This window comes from Coffea arabica, chromosome 11c (assembly GCF_036785885.1).
Source record: "Coffea arabica cultivar ET-39 chromosome 11c, Coffea Arabica ET-39 HiFi, whole genome shotgun sequence".
Classification (NCBI taxonomy): domain Eukaryota; kingdom Viridiplantae; phylum Streptophyta; class Magnoliopsida; order Gentianales; family Rubiaceae; genus Coffea; species Coffea arabica.
Genome location: NC_092330.1, coordinates 2,021,013 through 2,037,202, shown reverse-complemented (window position 1 = coordinate 2,037,202; position 16,190 = coordinate 2,021,013).

Genomic DNA, 16,190 nt, shown 5'->3' with positions numbered 1-16,190 from the left:
TTTCTTGAGTAATTCATCTATCCTTTGTCTATCCTGTAAATGGTCTGCAACAGTGGCTACCTTAGAGTGCAAGTATGTCTCTAAGGCCAACTGGGAGGGTTTCATTCCATACAGTGCTTCAAAGGGGCTCATCTGTATGGCAGTATGATAAGTGGTGTTATACCACCATTCTGCCAGAGATAGCCATGCATTCCACCTCTTGGGTTCCAGATGTGTCATGCACCCTAGATACATTTCTAGAACCTGATTCACCCTCTTAGATTGTCCATCAGTCTGAGGGTGGTATGCAGTGCTTAGGAATAGTTCAGTTCCTAACAGTGTGAACAATTTTGTCCAAAATTGACTAGTGAATATCTTGTCTCTATCAGATAACATGCTTAATGGTATTCCATATAGCTTGCAAACCTGATCGAGGAAGACCCTGGCCACTATTAGAGCATCAAAGGGATGTGTTAGGCTAGTAAAGTGAGCATATTTGGTGAACCTGTCCACAGTCACCATGATAGTATCTCTCCTTTCTGAAATAGGCAGTCCTTCAATGAAGTCCATGGTGACATGGCTCCAGGAATACTGAGGTGTGGGTAAGGGTTGCAGGAGACCAAGATAAGCATTATGCTCATCCTTGCACTTTCTACAAGTATCACACTGCAGTACTGTAACTTTGACTTCCCTATACATTCCTGGCCAGTGAAATAGGCGTTTGGCCCTCAAATAATTGGCCTGCACCCTAGAATGTCCTCCTAGCTGGGAATCATGGATGACAGTGATGATTTTCCTCCTAATTCCTCCTTCTTTTCCCACCACTACTCTCCCTTTGTATCTGACTATTCCATCTTGGTAAGAGTAGTCCTACAGAGAACCAGGTGTGAGGACCAATCCCTTGATCATCTCCTGAAATTCTTTATCCCCTTGGTAGCTTTCTATCACCCCATTTACCCATTCAGGGATGACACAGGTCATCTCTGTAAAATCTCCTTCTTCTTTGCTGGTTCTTCTGGACAGTACATCTGCAACAACATTTTCCCTTCCCCTTTTGTACTGGATTTCATAACTTTACCCCAACAGCTTAGTAAGCCATTTCTGTTGGAGTGGAGTGGTAAGTCTCTGCTCTAACAAGTATTTGAGGCTCTGGAGATCTGTTCTGATGATGAAATGGTGGCCCTCCAAGCAATGCCTCCACTTGATGATTGCAGTAACTAGTGCTAGCAATTCTTTTTCATAAATGGATAGTCCCAAATTCTTTGCTCCCAAACTTTAGCTTAGGTATGCAATAGGCCTCCTTTCCTGCATAAGTACAGCTCCTATCCCTCCATAGCAAGCATCAGTTTCTATGATGAAAGGTTTATCAAAATCTGGTAAGGCTAGTATAGGTATGCTACACATAGCCATCTTTAGTCTCTGAAATGCCCCCTCAGTCTCCTCGTTCCATTGGAACCCTCCTTTCTTCAGTAGTGATGTCAGAGGGTTGGCAATGGATCCATATCCTCTCACAAACTTCCTATAGTACCCTGTCAATCCTAGAAATCCCTTAAGTTGTTTCACATTTTCAGGTCTTGGCCAGTTCACCATACCTTCAATCTTCTTAGGGTCTACCTGCACTCCCTAAGTAGTGATTATGTGGCCTAGGTACTCAATTTGAGTTTGTGCAAAACAACACTTACTTTGCTTAGCATATAGCTGGTGCTGCCTTAGTAGTTCTAGCACTTCTGTCACATGTTGGAGATGATCCCCTATTGTAGGGCTGTACACCAAGATGTCATCAAAGAATACTATGACATACTTCCTCAGCTGCTCCTTGAAAACCTGGTTCATTAAGCTCTAAAATGTAGTAGGAGCATTAGTCAATCCAAATGGCATAACCTTGAATTCATTTAATCCCTGGTGAGTTCTGAATGCAGTCTTATGTCTGTCCTCCACCTTGACCCTAATCTGATGATATTATGCCCTTAAGTCAATTTTAGTAAAGTACCTAGATCCATGTAACTTATCAATCAGTTCATTAATCAAAGGCATTGGGAATTTATCCTTCACTGTGAGCTCATTGAGTTGTCTGTAGTCCACACAGAACCTCCAACTCCCATCCTTCTTTTTGACCAACAGCACAGGAGAAGCAAATGACCTGTTGCTAGGTTGTATAATCCCCATCTGTATCATCTCTCTTACTAGTGTCTCTATTTCAGATATCTGCACATAGGGACATCTGTAGGGTCTGATCTGAAAAGGTTTGGCTCCTTCCTTAATGGTATTCCATGGTCATGACTCCTAGGTGAAGGCAACCCCTGTGGTTCGGCAAATACATCCTTGAACTGATTTAGGATCTCTTCCAAGCCTGCTAGGATCTCTTCCTGCCCTACCTATTCCTCCTCTACCATGGTTAGGTAGGCAGTGACTCCATACACCTGTTTCCTCTTCCACTTGGCTAACTTGCTCCCTTTGATTGTTGTAAGTTTCAGATCATCAAGTTCACCTTTCAATTCTATCCTTTCCCTTCCCTTGCAAAACTTCATGTTAGTTTGTTGAAATCAAACTCGATGGGACTGTACCTGGCTAGCTAGTCAACTCCCAATACCATATCATAGTTCCCTAACTTCAGAGTGCTGAGGTTATGTTGAAACTCATACCCTTGTACCTTCCATTCCAAAGGTCTGCTGAGTTGTCTGGACTCCAGTCTTTCTCCATTAGCTACTCTAACTGTCAGTGGGGCTCCTGTTACTTGTAGCTATAGGTGTGTAGCCAGCCTTTCATCTAAGAAACAATGTGTGCTACCACTGTCCACTAATATTAAGACCTCTCTTCCTGCAAGTGCTCCCTTAAGTTTGAAGGTTCTATGCCCACTTCCCCCAGCCAAGGTGTGAATTGATTCCTCTATTTTCTCATTATTGATTCCTCATTCAATACAATCACAGAACTCCTCTCCTTCGTCCCCTACTTCATCAGTAACCTCAACCAGCTCAGTCTGCTCATGCTCCAAGATATACTGAATCTGAGCTTGTTTGCAAACATGGCCTAGGGTATAGATTATGCACACTTATAACATAACCCCCTCTCCCTCCTGTAATTAAATTCTGAGGGGGCGATCTTCCTGAACTGATCTGTTGTTGTACCTCTCATCTTATTTCCTTTCCTGTCATTATTTCCAGGACTCTTAGAATTGCCATTAGGCCAATTGTATCTCATCTGTGTTGCAGGATTTTGCCTTTTAATTCCTATGGAATTTGAGTTAAGTGGGTATTTCTGAGGTATTATTCTTTGTGTCTTCCTTTTAGCTTCCAAGTTCTTCTCCTGTAGTTTAGCAACCTCTATGGTATCTGCTAAGGTGCGAGGTCTAGCCATTCTCACCATGCTTACAATTTCACTCTTCAAGCCACTTAGAAAGCATGATTTGTAATATGAATCAGGTTGACTATGAAGTAATGGCATTACCAATGATTTTAGCAGTTCGAATTTCTCCAGATAGTCAGCTACACTCCCAGTCTGTGTTAACTTGTTAAACTCTTCTATGGTCTCTTCTGGCATCCCTCCTCCAAATCTCTCGCACACTGCCATAGACAGTTCATCCCAGGCGACCATATCTCTTCCGTGGTACATCCCATGGAACTATTGTCTGCTTTCCCTCTGAAGTGCAGTTGAGCCAGGTCAAATTTCAACTCCTCTTCGACCCCTTGGATCTGAAAATATTTGTTGGCTCGCCTGACCCATTCTCTGGGATTATCCCCATCAAACATAGGGAAGTCAAGTTTAGGTAGCCTAGCTCCCCCTTTCCTTTCTGTCTTCTCAGATTTCCCTTTAACCACGTCCAACTTCTAATTCTCTCCAGAGTTGCTGCCTTCTTTTATTCTCTCTTTGTCATTCAACTTCGCCATCATCAGAGCTATCATGCTCATCATACTCTCACACTTCTTATCCAAGTTTTTTATGATTTTCTCAGCACTCTCCTGCCTGTGTTTCATGGCTCTTATAGCCTGCTCCAGTCCATCAATCTTATTAGCAAATGTTCCCATGACACTCCCTAGCTCAGTCAGATCCTTCTTTAACATTTCTTCCTGGGTCTTAGTCATCCCGTTGGCTCGTAGCTGGCTCTGATACAACTATAATGGTATCAAGCTGAGCTAAGGGAAATGAATCAGAATACGGAAGCTGAGTTTGCAAGTAGACTTGACAAGGAACTCAATGGTAGTAGAACGAACAAGAATTCAATAGAAAAATATGAACTTGTATATTGATATCAATCGAGAGAATACAGAAAGGGTAGGAAAATGTGAGAGGATGAACAAGAAGGGAGGAAACTTGGGGAAGAGGGAGACTGGGAAGGAATCCCAAATCTGATCAAATACAAATGAATCCTTGATCTATTACAAGAACAAATCTCGTTATTTAAAGCTGTTTAAATCCGTAACTAACTTCTAAAAGCCACAATCAAGTAAAGACACGTGTCTTCTATCGCGTCCAAGTCGCTATAAGACCACCGCTGCTACTTCACATTGATGAACTGAATTTTCTGGAAAAGGCGTGCTTCCAAAACCATGTTTTCGTTTTTCCTGCCTCTTTTCTGATCGCGCCTTCTGCTTCTAGTTTCACGCCTTCTATTCTTTGTTTCTCATTTACATTCTTCTTCATGACATTGGATACTCTATTGTTTTCTTCATCTTCCTCATGAGACCCACATACACTTTCACACACTACCCACAAATCCTCAATTTTGACCATTAAAACTTTATAATTTCTTCACCAAATCATTATCCCTATCTTTAAAGCTTGTTTTACCAATTGAAATCCTTCAAAAGCACCTCCAAATTGGGATTAAGGTTAGGTGCCTTAGGGTTTCAAGGACACTAAATCTTTCCATTAGGGTACAATTTGCACAATTTTTTTTGGGATTTTTTGCATCTTTTGCATCCCCAATCATGGTTCGACAAATTGGAGGTAACAATTCCTCATCAAAACTTTTCATTTAAGCCATTGTTAATTATTGATGAATTTTTTGGACAATTTTGAATTTATTTATTTTGTGATATTTGTGATTGTAGTCGGTTTGGTTGATGTTATTGATGTTTATTAATGATGGTTATATGATGGGTTGATGGTTATTTCATGTATTTGGTGAATTTTGGGGATTTTATGCTAAATTTTACCTTCATGAATTGTTGAGAATTAATGGTAAATGTGGTAATTTAATTTGCTCAGTGGGAATGTTGTCAAGGAGATATTGGTCTTCTAGATTTCCTAAATGTATGAGAACGTGAAATTGTTGATATAATTATTGAATTTTTAGGTAATTCCAGAAGTGGAGTTGAATTGAAAAATGACCTTCAATGGGCAAAATTCATGAATGAACTCATGCTATTTGCAGTTACATGGTAATTAGCATTTCGTGAATGCTAAAAAAGGCCATTAATATGTTAATTTTGTGTGTTTGCCTCTATTTTGGAAGTAATTGTGGACTTGTATTAAATTTGGGAAAATTGAACATTAATGACAAAATCCAAGAATGATACTCACATTGTTCATAATTGTTGGCAAAATTTGTGAAGTTAGTTTAACTTTATTTTGGATATTAATGCATATACTTGTTTTGTAAAATAAGCTAATTACATATTTTGATCATCCTTTAAACTACAATAAAAATGGTCTTTCCTAACATGTCTATAAGGATACTTGATAGTTTGTGTCATTATAACACTTCTATCATGACACTTGTTATCAACTCAATAATATATACTCTTTTTTATTATTTTATCTGATATAAGGATAATAATGTGCCTTTAGACTACCTATCATGACACTTGAGAAAATATGAGATATACCCAAATAAAAAAAAAAGAAAGACACTAAACGACATCGTACTCAATTGGCGGAAGATTCATTTGCCATGAAATACTCAAAACTTTCAAATTGCCGGCCAAAAAATTTAGCCCACAAATATCTTACAAAAAAAGGGGTAGGGAAGAAAAAGCTTCTACGAATGCCCATACCATATGCATTTCAACAAACACTTGCCGGACATCTTCTCATGCTCGCCATTAAGCTCAAAAACCTTGGCAACTTTTTCCGTTCCGCCTCTAAATTCAAAACCACCACCGCCATCGCCACCTCAGCTGAAGACGTTGCTCTGAAAAAATACGTCTCCTCCATAAATGTCTCCACCTGCGAGAGTATCCGCAAGTAGTTACTCAACTACAAGGCACCTAACTCAGACATCTCTTCTTCTTCTAGTATTGATACTGCTTCTTTCATCAAATCTCTCGGGGATATCGGTGGGATCGGAAACCTAAAGCTTCTCTCTGCTGCTGATAACGGTATTTAGTTCATCATTTTCATTTTCTACTTCAATTTTGTGACTAGTACCGTTACTTTAAGCTATTTTTGTTTTGCTAATGGTGTTTGCTGGCTGTTGTTGCAAGTAAACGAGTCGGCGAGGCTGCTGTGGAGGAGATATCTGCAATATTACGTGGTTGAGTAAATCATTTTTCGATTTTTACTTGTACTTGTTTTGAAATTCTTGGGCCATTTTTGTACTACTTGTAGGAGGGATATTTAAATAAAAAATAATAATGTTGTTGATTGGAATTATAGATATTCATATAGTGTTTGTTATATTTGTAGTTTGTGGAGAGAATGATACTATTATTTAGTGAAATGTTAACTCTTGCGGTAATTACATATCAAGATGCTTCCAAAGCAGCTTATTTACGTGGTATAACATTAAAATGTCCAGAATGAAATACTTGGTCATTTAAGGTCTCTGATTAGTGGTGAATGCCCTTTGTTCCTTCACTCTCAGTTCTCATTGTCCCCATTTAGCCTTCCCTGCTTCTGTTTTCCCTTTCAAAAATTGTTTTAGAAAGAAGAAAAAAAAAAGAGGTTCAACCTGTAGAATAGAGAAAGTTAAACATTTTTTAAAAAATATAATTGACATTTAGAAAAAGGTTTGATTATATTATGGGAAAGCATTGGGTCTTAGGGCTTGCTAAGATGCAGAATTATAAGTTTGTTGACTGGATGTAGCCAGAAATTTGAAGTTTCAAGAGAGCATAGAGTCTTGCTTATGATGATCTTCTGCATAAGTAAGATATGAAGTTATGTGTCTGCACTTTAAGCTTATTGGTGCCTGACGATTAAAGGTTTGTCTTATTTAGGACATCATAATGGACCAAATGGAAAATTCTTTTGTTTTTGCATTGTGAGAATGGAAAGTATTGGTTGGATTCTACCATTTTATTTTTGTTCTTGACGGTTAATGCAGGTGAGCGAGATTACTATATGGATGGCTCATATGATTCAACGAGTGATAGTGAAGAATCTTTCAGCAATGTTTTGCATGATCCAGGGATCTCACGCTCAGCAGACAACAACATATCTCTGCGTAGGAAAGAAATATCCCAGGAGCGAAAGCAGAAGTGGATCTTTAGCAGTAGTCAGAAAAATCATTTTGACCGACTAACAACAATATGTGGGGAGAAGTTGGGGCTAGATGTGACCATTCATATACTTGGTAAATTGGGATGAGGAACTGGATTGAAAGAATTTAATGTTTTAATTTGATTGTGCATAGAAATAGCCAGGAAAACTGATGATGAAGAAGTTTCCCTACAGCAGATTTTCAAGGCTTACAAAATTTTTGAATGGATGAAGGAGTTGGGATTCCCAATAGGGGGAATAACTTATGGTCCCTTCTTTAGGTATCTTATTGATTTTGGCTTGGTTCCTGAGTTTCACTTCTTCTGTGAACTAATCAGAGACGAGAATTCACTCCCCAGATTAGCTTTCTATGAGATGCTTCTTTACATTGGAGTGAATGATGAAGAAAAGATACAGGAGCTTTGTTATAATCTTGCACTATATGATGGCAAGTATAAGTCCTCCTTTCAACAGAGCTATCTATTAGCATTTTGTGAAAGTAACCGAAAAAAATATAATTGACATGTTTCTCATTGGCTTTCTGCTGTAAAGGCTTCCAAGATTGTCAGTTTGTTCCAAGTTCAATTACAGTCCCATTAAAGATAGACCTTTCAAGATGCACTTGGTGAACCAGTTGCTTGGCCTTGTCATTTGATAAGATATGCACTTACTTACATTGTGGCCTTTCTGGAATTTTATTGCTAACTATGATGATCCAACGATCCCCACAAACTTTGTGCACAGGTGGAACCAGCTAAAGATTGATGGGGACTTCGTGGTTATGACTGAAGCCTCTCATTTCATTGGAAAGTTTGGATGCTACTACAAGTTCTTTCAACTTGTTAGGGATGAGAATCTTTTAGTTTGTGCACAAGAGAGTCTTTCAAGTTTGTGCACATAAGAATCTTTTAGTACTTGTTAGGGATTTGTTATATTAACATATTGACTTTGGTCCCTAATTTTTGATGTTTATAAAACAATGGATAATACTAATGTCTCTTCAAGAAATATTTTCAGTTGTGAAGCAAATCAGATTCAAAGATCAAGTGCAATTGAAAGGGACAAAGGCTGTTGAAAGCTGTCGGATATTTTGATCGGATGTCCGATAATCATTGCGCAACTTCGGACACATGAAGAACTCCACCACTGGACGTCCGAAGGAAATAAGACATTCCCCTTGTCTTACTGACCTCGATCGGACGCAAGTATCGGACGTCCGATAAGATCGTTCAAACTCGACAAAACCTGTCAGATGCTCACAAAGACAATAACGGATGTCCGATAGAATTCAAGAATATTTTGCAAACTCACTCCCTGCTGTCGGACGCATGCTTGGGTAGTACCGGACGTCCGATACTCCAACGGTTAGTTGACTGTTCAGTTACTTTTTATCCGTTGGAAGCATTAATGAAGCACTTTCTTGGTCTCCTATAAATAGAGTATGGTCAGAATTTTCAAATAATTTTTCCACACTGAAGATACAAAAGATCTAGAGTGATTTTAGTGAGAAATACTCTCCAAGGAAGATTTGTAGTCTTAGTGGTATGAGATTCATTGTAAGTTTTTCATTTGTGAATGAATACTTTATGAGTGTAGTTCTGCGAGGGTTGTCCTGAGGGATAGTAAAACTTCCTAACTTGACCGAGTGGAGTTCGGGGCAAGGAGGAAGTGAACCTTCCTTTGTACACAAGAGTGATTGTAATTCATCAATTTGAAAAAATTTGTTTGAATTAACCTACAAACTCAAGAGGAGTTGGGTAGTTAATTAGTTTGAATTCTTTTATTTTTATTTACTTATTATTACGTTTGTGATCTTTAAATTGCTTATCTCTTCTGCTTCTCTTAAGTGATCTTGTTCATTAATTAATTGATTCATTGTGTGATTACTTATAAAAGAAGGTAAATTTCATATTTAGCAAAAAGTGCCCATAAGTTAATTAGGTTTTTAATCAATCTAATTCACCCCCTCTTTGGTTGTTTTCGATCCTTACAATTGGTATCAAAGTTTGGTTTCCTTGAGATTAAACTCAATCGGCTTAGGAGTAATTATGACAACCAATAATGCCATATTTTTTGAACGACATTTTGTCATTAGACCACCTATGTTTAATGGGTCAAATTATGTGAGTTGGAAAGAATGAATGATTATCTTTTTACAATCAATTGATATTGAATTGTGGTTTATTATTAGTGAAGGTCCATATGATGTCTCTCTTATAGATAAAAATACTCATAGATCTAGACCAAAAATAAGAAGTGAACTGACTACTATAGATAGAGCTCATCTCACCTTAAATGCAAAAGCCATGAATGTGTTATATTGTACTTTAGATTCAAATGAATCTATTAGAGTCAAAATTGCAAGTCAGCTAAAGAAATTTGGGACAAACTGAAAGAAATTCATGAAGGTAGTAAGAATGTTAGAGAACAAAAGAAATCTATCTTAATTACGAAATATGAGTCGTTTAAGATGGAGTATCATGAAAATATTGATCAAATGTATTGTAAATTCAATGATCTCATTAAGGATTTAGAAGTGTTGGAAAAATAATATTTTCTAGGTAAGAAAAATAGAAAAATTTTGAATACCTTGTCCAAAGATTGGGAAAATAAAGTGACTGCTATTGAAGAGTCTAAAGATTTGAATACTATACCTATTAAATCACTTATTATTAATTTTCTGACCTCTTATGAGATGAAATTTAAGACTAAAGTACATAAGCAAAAAGATGTAAAGGTAAAAAAGAGCATTGCTCTAAAAGTATCTCAAAATGAAGATAATTCGACCTCTTTTGATGGAGAAGATGTGGAAGTTGATGGCAGTGATCTTGCTCTCATCACAAGAAGTTTCAAGAGGATTCTCACAAAAGGAGATTTAGAAGAGAAGGACCTAATAATTCAGATTCTAATCAATTCAACAATGCAAGAAACAAAGAAAGATATGAGGTCAACAAAAAGCAAGGCGACAAATGCTATGAATGTGGCTAACTTGGATACTTTATGAGTGAGTGTCCAATGAAGAAGAGGAATGGTGAAAGAAAACCAAGATTCAACAACTTCCAGTTCCCATGGAATGGATGCAACTCCGATGGTGTAATTGAAAAGGAAGATGAATTTGCTCAATTGACTTTTATGGCCATTGGAGATGATGAGGTAACATCTTCTAACTCTCAATTTGAAAGTGATGATGAAACTGATGATAATCTTGAATCTTTCATTATAAAATTGCATAATAGTTTGAAAGAATCTTATGTTAGAAACAAGGAATTAAAATATAAAATTAGTGTTTTCTTTTTCAGGACAATGCACGTCTTTTCAAGAAAATAAAAAACTGAAAACTGAAAATGATTTCTTAAAAAGAGTGAAACTGTTTTACACTTTGAGGTTGATAGAAAAATAAGATTTTGTGAAATATTCAAAAATGAACAAGGGAGTTTGAAAAGAAAAATGGATGATTTAATTAGTTGTTTCAACATAAGAAACACAACTGCTTTCAAAGGATTGATACAAAATCTCATTTTGACATACATGGAAAAAGGTTAAATTATAGTGCAAATGAATTTGCTATTTACAGAAGAAGATAAGTTAGACTTGTTAAAACTTTTCATGTAAATAATCCTTTGATTATGTGTAATTTTTGTTGTCAAAAAGATCACATGAAAAGTGATTGTTGTGTGAAAAAAAACATGAGAAGAGACATAAATACATGTAGATAGTTAGACATGATACTAACTCTAACAAGTAGGAGATATTGGTAAGATTGATGAGATTCTTGTTCATAATATATTTTTGTAATTCTCTTTTGATGTTTCTGATACTTTGAACTGAGTTTTTCTTAATATTTTTGAATATTACTGAATTTATATGATGTCAAAAAGGCAGAGAAAAAATAATTCTGATCTAATGATGATCTGCTTTGTTAAACTCTTTGTGATATGTTGGTACTTCTTTTGGTATCAAATCTTTATGATATGTTAGTATGTTGGTGATTGCTGAATTTTGGTATCATTTCTCTATTTTTGTTTAAAATATTGGATTCTCTGTTATTGTTGCTGGATTATGGTATGAGATTTTTACTCTCATCTTATGATAACAAAAAAGGGGAGAAATGGATGATATGTGTAAGGGAAAGTTATTCTGAGATTATAATTTTGGATGCAATGAGTGAGGGGGAGGTTATGCTTATATGCTCAATTTTTTTCCTTCTTTCATCCATTGTTTTGTCATTATCAAAAAGGGGAAGAATGTTGACCTTGGTCCCTAACTTTTGATATTTATAAAACAATGGATAATACTAATATCTTTTCAAAAATTATTTTCAGTTGTGAAGCAAATCAGATTCAAAGATCAAGTGCAATTGAAAGGGACAAAAACTGTTGAAAGCTGTCGGACACTTGGATCGGACGTCTGATAATCATTGCGCAACTTCAGACGCATGAAGAACTCCACCACTGGATGTCCGAAGGAAATAAGACATTTCCCTTGTCTCACTGATCTCCATCGGACGCAAGCATCAGACGTCCGATAGGATTGTTTAAAGTCGACGAAACCTGCCGGACTCTCACAAAGACAATACCGAACGTCCGATCGAATTAAAGAATATTTTGCAAACTCACTCCCTGCTGTCGGACGCATGCTTGGGTAGTACCGGACATCCGATACTCCAACGGCTAGTTGACTGTTCAGTTACTTTCTATTCATTGGAAGCATTAATGAAGCACTTTCTTGATCTCCTATAAACAGAGTATGGTCAGAATCTTCAAATAATTTTTGCACACTGAAGATACAAAGATCTAGAGTGATTTTAGTGAGATAATACTTTTCAAAAAAGATTTGTAGTCTTAGTGGTGTAAGATTCATTGTAAGTTTTTTATTTGTGAGTGAATATTTCATGAGTGTAAGTCTGTGAGGGTTGTCCTAAGAGATAGTAAAACTTCCTATCTTGACCGAGTGGAGTTCTGGATAAGGAGGTGGTGAACCTTACTTTGTACACAAGAGTAATTGTAATTCATCAAATTGAAAAAACTTGTTTGAATTAATCTACAAACTCAAGAGAAGTTGAGTAGTTAATTGGTTTGCAATTCTTTCCTTTTTATTTACTTATTATTACGTTTGTGATCTTTACATTGCTTATCTCTTCTACTTCTCTCAAGTGATATTGTTCATTCGTTAATTGATTCATTGTGTGATTATTTAGAAAAAAATATAAATTTCATATTGAGCAAAAAGTGCCCATAAGTTAATTAAGTTTTTAATCAACCTAATTCACCCCCTCTTTGGTTGTTTTCGATCCTTACAATTGGTATCAGAACTTGGTCTCCTTGAAATTAACTTCAATCGACTTAGAAGTAATTATAGCAACCAATAATGCCTTATTTTTTGAAGGACATTCTGTCATTAGACCACCTATATTTAATATATTTAATAGGTCAAATTATGTGAGTTGGAAAGAAAGAATGATTATCTTTTTACAATCAATTAATATTGAATTGTGGTTTATTATTAGTAAATGTCTATATGATACCTCTCTTATAGATAAAAATACTCATAAATCTAAACCAAAAACAAGAAGTGAACTGACTGCTGTAGATAAAGTTCATCTCACCTTAAATGCAAAAGTCATGAATGTATTATATTGTGTTTTAAACTCAAATGAATCTATTAGAATCAAGGGTTGCAAGTCAGCTAAAGAAATTTGGGACAAACTGAAAGAAATTCATGAAGGTAGTGAGAATGTTAGAGAACAAAAGAAATCTATCTTAATTACTAAATATGAGTCATTTAAGATTGAGCCTCATAAAAATATTGATCAAATATATTGTGGATTCAATGATCTCATTAAGGATTTAGAAGTGTTGGAAAAAGAATATTCTCTAGGTAAGAAAAATAAAAAAATCCTAAATGTCTTGTCCAAAAATTGGAAAAATAAAGTGACTGCTATTGAAAAAACTAAAGATTTGAATACTATATCTATTGAATCACTTATTAATTTTTTAACCTCTTAGAGATGAAACTTAAGACTAAGGTACATGAGCAAGAAGATACAAAGATAAGAATGAATATTGCTCTAAAAGCATCTCAAGATGAAGATGATTCGGCTTCCTTGGATGGAGAAGATGTGAAAATTGATGACAGTGATCTTTCTTTCATCACAAGAAGTTTCAAAAGAATTCTCACAAAAGGAGATTTAGAAGAGAAGGACCTAATAATTCAGATTCTAATCAATTCAACAATACAAGAAACAAAGGAAGATATGAGGCCAACAAAAAGCAAGGCGACAAATGCTATGAATGTGGCCAACTTGGACACTTTATGAGTGAGTGTCCAATGAAGAAGAGGAACGGTGAAAAAAAATAAAGATTCAACAACTTCCAGTTCACATGGAATGGATGCAACTCCGATGGTGAAATTGAAAAGGATGATGAATCTACTCGATTGGCTTTTATGGCCATTAGAAATGATGAGATAACATTTTCTAACTCTCAATTTGAAAGTGATGATGAAACTGATAATGATCTTAAATTTTTCATTATAAAATTGCATGATAATTTGAAAGAATTTTATTTTAGAAACGAGAAATTAAGACATAAAATTAGCTTTCTTTTTTAGGACAATAGACGTCTTTTCAAGAAAACAAAAAACTGAAAACTGAAAGTGATTTATTAAAAAAAAGTGAGACTGTTTTACACTTTGAGTTTGATAGAAAAACAAGAATTTGTGAAATGTTCAAAAATGAACAAGGGAGTTGAAAAGAAGAATTGATGATTTTAATCAGTTGCTTCAACATAAGAAATACAACTGCTTTCAAAGGATTGATACAAAATCTCATTTTGATATACATGGAAAAAAGTTGAATTCTAGTGCAAATGAATTTACCATTTATAGAAGAAGGCAAGTTAGACTTGTTAAACCTGTTTATGTAAATAATCATTTGATTATGTGTAATTTTTGTTGTCAAAAAAATCACATGAAAAGTGATTGTTATGTGAGAAAGAACATGAGAAGAGGCATAAATGCATGTGAATAGTTAGACATGATACTAACTCTAACAAGTAGGAGATATTGATAAGATTAATGAGATTCTTGTTCATAATATTTTTTTGTAATTCTCTTTTGATATTTCTGATGCTTTGAACTGAGTTTTTCTTGATATTTTTGAATATTACTGAATTTATATGATGTCAAAAAGGGAGAGAAAAGAACAATTCTGATTTAATGATGATTTGCTTTGCTAAACTCTTTGTGATATGTTGGTACTTCTTTTGGTATCAAGTCTCTGTGATATATTGGTATGTTGGTGATTGTTGAATTCTGATATCATTTCTCTGTTTTTGTTTGAAATATTGAATTTTTTGTTATTGTTGCTGGATTACGGCATGAGATTTTTACTCTCATTTTATGATAACAAAAAGGGGGAGAAATGGATGCTATGTATAAGGGGAAGTTATTCTGATATTATAATTTTGGATGCAATGAGTAAGGGGGAACTTATGCTTATATGCTTAATCTTTTTCCTTCTTCCATCCATTATTTTGTCATCATCAAAAAGGGGGAGATTGTTGACCTTGGTTCCTAACTTTTGATGTTTACAAAATAATGGATAATACTAATATCTCTTCAAGAAATATTTTCAGTTGTGAAACAAATCAGATTCAAAGATCAAGTGCAATTGGAAGGGACAAAGGCTGTTGAAAGCTGTCGGACGCTTGGATCGGACGTCTGATAATCATTGCGCAACTTCAAACGCATGAATAACTCTACCACCGGACGTCCGAAGGAAATAAGACATTCCCCCTATCTCACTGACCTCGATCGGATGCAAGTATCGGACATTCGATAGGATCGTTCAAACTCGACGAAACCTGTCGGACGCTCAAAAAGATAATACCGGACGTCCGATAAAATTGAAAAATATTTTGCAAACTCACTGCCTGCTGTCGGATGCATGCTTGGGTAGTACCGGACGTCCAATACTCCAACGGCTAGTTGACTGTTCAACTACTTTCTATCCGTTGGAAGCATTAATGAAATACTTTTTTAGTTTCCTATAAATAGAGTATGGTCAGAATCTTCAAATAACTTTTGCACGCTGAACATACAAAAGATCTAGAGTGATTTTAGTGAGAAAATACTCTCCAAGGAAGAATTGTAGCTCTACGAGGGTTGTTCTGAGGGATAGTAAAACTTTCTAACTTGACCGAGTGGAGTTCGGGGCAAGGAGGAGGTGAACCTACTTTTGTACACAAGAGTGATTATAATTCATCAATTTGAAAAAATTTGTTTGAATTAATCTACAAACTCAAGAGGAGTTGGGTAGTTAATTGGTTTGTAATTCTTTTTTTTTAATTTACTTATTGTTACGTTTGTGATCTTTACATTGCTTATCTCTTCTACTTCTGTCAAGTGAATTTATTCATTCATTAATTGATTCATTATTTGATCACTTAGAAAAGAGGGTAAATTTCATATTGAGCAAAAAGTACTCATAAGTTAATTAGGTTTTTAATCAACCTAATTCTTCGATCCTTACATAATATTTGTTACTGACTTTTAGTTCAACAAATTATATTTGAGCATTGACTTTTGTTTTTAAATTACTATATGCATTCTGCTCTTTGGGATAATTTTACAAGTCCTTTGGGTTTCTGCTTGACGGAATGTACAGTAAGGAGCACTACCTACAGGTTGCTTCTATATCCAAAAAAAAAGGAAAAAAAAACTCCTGACAATTAAAAATGTCAGCATAGCTCAGCTTCTAAAGCAATATCTAATAACACTTTCGATTCTCAAAA